Source organism: Sinocyclocheilus grahami, unplaced genomic scaffold, assembly GCF_001515645.1.
Source record: "Sinocyclocheilus grahami isolate Dianchi unplaced genomic scaffold, SAMN03320097.WGS_v1.1 scaffold474.1, whole genome shotgun sequence".
Classification (NCBI taxonomy): Eukaryota; Metazoa; Chordata; class Actinopteri; order Cypriniformes; family Cyprinidae; genus Sinocyclocheilus; species Sinocyclocheilus grahami.
In genome coordinates, this window is record NW_015505653.1 from 769,908 (window position 1) to 774,131 (window position 4,224).

Genomic DNA, 4,224 nt, shown 5'->3' on the forward strand with positions numbered 1-4,224 from the left:
CACGGATCCATGAAAATAACTAAAAGCGCTGTATTATGCATGCAAGACCAGTAGTTGGCGATGTCACACACTTATAGACCTAACACATGATATGCACTTACATGACGTCACTATTTTCACAAATTTGTTTTAGTAGTTACACAGAAACGACAACTGTATCATTTTCATTTGCACTTTGAAACCCGTTTCCAAAAGTTTGTGATTTCAGGACCCGTTGTTGTGTAAATGAAGTTTTCCGTTTTTTGTTGAGAATGGTGTTGTGTAAATGCCCCCTTAGTACACTACAGTAAATTATTCATGGGATATATTGTAGACTTAGCAATATTATATGCATTTTGGCCATTCAGTTACACGACTATGCCATTTTTGGAAACGTGTTTCAAAGTTTAAAACGATACAGCTATTGTCTGTGTGTAAACGACAAAAACATCAATTTGTGAAAAAAGTGATGCGTATTACATGTTTGCAAAGTGTTTCTTTACAAAGTTTCATTGCCAATTACTGACCTAGAATGCATAACAGCATTTTAAGCTGATCTGTGCAAACAGGGTTTGTTTTGATAACGTTGTTGTCTGTAAACAGAATATTTGTAGAACAATGTTACGATTTGAAATGGTTTCAGTGTTTCCCCAAACCGGAAGTACCTCCTATAATCTATAATGCAGTAGGCTTGTTAGGAAAAAGGTGGATATGCAGGACATAACTCAAATCCTAATATTAAACAATATATTAAATTCAGGAAAATCGGAGTACAAATTCATCTTTATTTCAATATTTAATTAGACTTTTTCCATTTTCATTAATAGGACAGATAAAAATAGTAGTTATGTTGCATTAAAAGCGCTTCTGTTGCACTGCCCTCATACAGACTCAGTGGGGAAAGAGACTTTTTAATCCATCTTTAGTGGAGTCAGTATGACTCTTCCCTCTACCAATGCAGTTATGAAACCCTTTGGTGCCATCAGGGCCGACAGGCTGGCGCACAACCAGGACACTTAAATACCTCATTATCTGATTGGGTGACACAGAGCCGCCCATCTCAGGCTGAATGACCTGGGCGGCATTTTTACATCTCTGGACCCAAGGGCTGCCGTTGAAGCCCAAGTCTTCTGGGGAGAGCTCACCCTTGTACCTGCTGAAGGAGGATGTACCAGCTACAGTGGGTAAGCTGCTGAAAGGATGGGTAGCCAGAGGAGAGGTCACATGACTGCAAGGAAAAAGCTTGCGAGGCAGGAGGTGGCTTCCTACAGGACTGCCAAGGGGATTCCTGTAAGGGTCAGAGCAGAAAGTCGATATCCGCGGGATGGCGAGGGGGCTGCCATAGAGGGCCTGAGGGCGGGAGACCCTGCGGTTAGGCCGGGGCGAGGGAGGGGCAAAATCAGACTCTGAAGAGCTGCAAACAGCCGAATCCTCCAGAGAATAAAGGAAGCGCCTGGACTTTCTCTTTGACTTTTTTTAATTCTCATTGTCAATACCTTCTTCAGACTCTTCCTCCACTAGGCTTTGGCTCCATCCTGGCTTACGAGTTCCACGGCTACCCAGCAGGACCACACAAATGCCCCTTCCTCTCTGCTGCTGCTCTTCCGCCTTCAGGGCTTCGTAGGCCTTGCGTGCACCCTCCAGATACTCATACTCCACCACAGCACACACTTTGCGTCCCAGTTCAAGGTGTTTCTGAGTATAGCATTTCAACTCCATAGGGATCTCTTTTCCTCGGCGCAGAATGCGGAGAGATGAAAAGGTGCCATAGGGAGAAAACACCCGCATTGCGGCTTTCATGATGCCTAGCTGGTCCACAACCAGTGACCCGTTTACCTCATCTTTGACTGGGCCAACACAGTCCAGGAAGTTCCAGGATAGAAGTAGCTTGCTTGTGGGAATGCACATGAGCCAATCAGGTACTGGAGTCCTTCGTCGCACCTTGGTTTCCATCTCATTCACTTCCAGCTGCGGAGAAGTTCTTGCAGCCACCAGTGTCGTGAGCCAGTCACGTGTGAGATCTCTAATCTGTGAAAACACGAATCAAAGCACTAAAAAAAAGTATTGTAATATTAACAATAATAAAAAAAATTTTTTAAAAACAACTGGCAAATGGCAAGTTCCATTACTATATACCATAAAAACTGTAAGAAATCAAACACATACATTTGCATACATGCACACACACACACATATATATATATACACACATATACTGTATGTATATGTCCATACACACACACACGCCACTAAAATAATGCAATTAACATTAACAACATAAGATACAACATAAAACACTAATGTGCATAACTAAAGAAAAAAAAACATATATATTAAATTACATTTTAAAATACTCATAATCAGACTAGTTACTTTACTGATTTTTTAAATTCTTTTTATTACATGATTACATATTCACACAATAGCAATAAATTATTAATAATTTATTGATTCTCCCTAATTCCTTTTTTCATCTTTGAAATGTTCCCTTCTAAAATAGCCTATCGCTAATATACACTCAGAAAGTCCAGTTTTGTGGAAGACACAGCATTTGACCTCTGGATTGACAAAAATCATGTGTTTTTTCTCAACATTTCAACATTGCATCAACTACTGATGAGCACATTAATTTGTATTTGAATTATCACTCAGTTGGTTAATTACTATGTCTTTGGAAGGCTTTTGTCTTTCAAACACATTAAAATGCTCTAATTCACGTTATTTCTTATTTACTCGTAATGCAGACATTCCCAAACTTTTTGTCAGTTGAGCATCTTTCATCTTATATATTTAAATATTTAAGATTTTAAAATAAATATTTGCATGTTCACATTTCTCTGATGTTGGTTAATGGTCACAAATACCATTATTTGTGTTTTATTTTTATTGTTTTTTTTAAATGATTTAATCAATTGTTAGCATTTCATTCATGAATCCCCTGCAGTTCCTTTACGAACCTAATTCACGTTATTTCTTATTTACTCGTAATGCAGACATTCCCAAACTTTTTGTCAGTTGAGCATCTTTCATCTTATATATTTAAATATTTAAGATTTTAAAATAAATATTTGCATGTTCACATTTCTCTGACGTTGGTTAATGGTCACAAATACCATTATTTGTGTTTTATTTTTATTGTTTTTTTTTAAATGATTTAATCAATTGTTAGCATTTCATTCATGAATCCCCTGCAGTTCCTTTACGAACCCCAGTTTGGAAAACCTTGATGTAATATAATGTTTAATGCACTTCATGTTGATAATTACAATTAATGGAATATATTTTCTTGCTCTTTGTATTTTTACATCATTAAGGTACAAGATTATCCTATTTACATCAATGTGATAAATGAGTTTGGTCAAAATTAATCCAAAAGTAATCAAAAAAGTAGTCTGATTACATTACCTAAAATGTGTAATGTAATGGATTACGTTACTAACTACAATTTGTCATGTAATTTGGAATCAGTAACAGATTACAATTTGTAAGTAATCTACCCAGCTCTATACATGCATGTATGCGTGTGTGTGTGTGTGTGTGTATATATATAAAATGTGCACAGCAAGTTGGTATTTTAACAATATTTTTTTTGTTGACTAAATTCAAGTACAATCTGTAAAACTTTTTTAAAAGTTTATTTCATTGTGACACTTCAAATCAGATGAAGATGATGGTTATTTGATCCAAGATGGTGAACTCTTACAATCCAGAGTTCACCATCACAGAATTCCTCCTCAAAAACATCGGTCAACTCAGTTGAACTCCTGAAAAACAGTTTTGTCATATATTTTCAAAAACATCTCAAACTTATCCATTAACTTACCCGTCCAAACTATCATTTAGCCCATCATCAGTGTATGAGAACGGCCCCTTCGATTGCTGAGTGTCTTCACAATGGAAGACGTCAGTAAAACCGGGTGAGGACATAGTTGACAGATTATTTTTTATAACACTGACAAAGACTGACGTCTATTTGACGTTAAAAATGTAATTAGTAGGTAGGCTAGTTAGTTAAACTGTGTTGTAAACATCCTACCTGGCATCTTCCCTGTATGTTTCCCGGTATACCGCCACACATGGGAAGTGGGAAGTCATGGCCTAATGGTTAGAGAGTCGGACTCGTAACCCAAAAGTTGCGAATTCGAGTCTCCGGTCTGGCATGAATTGTAGGTGGGGGGAGTGAATGTACAGCCCTCTCTTCCACCTTCAATACCACGACTGAGGTGCCCTTGAGCAAGGCACCTA

General features: G+C 37.7%; 1 pseudogene; it reads right to left on the reverse strand.

Annotated features, from left to right (window-relative positions):
* Positions 1-804: 804 nt before the first annotated feature.
* LOC107553523 (la-related protein 6-like) lies at positions 805-2,760 on the reverse strand (annotated as a pseudogene).
* Between the last annotated feature and the right edge of the window lie 1,464 nt (positions 2,761-4,224).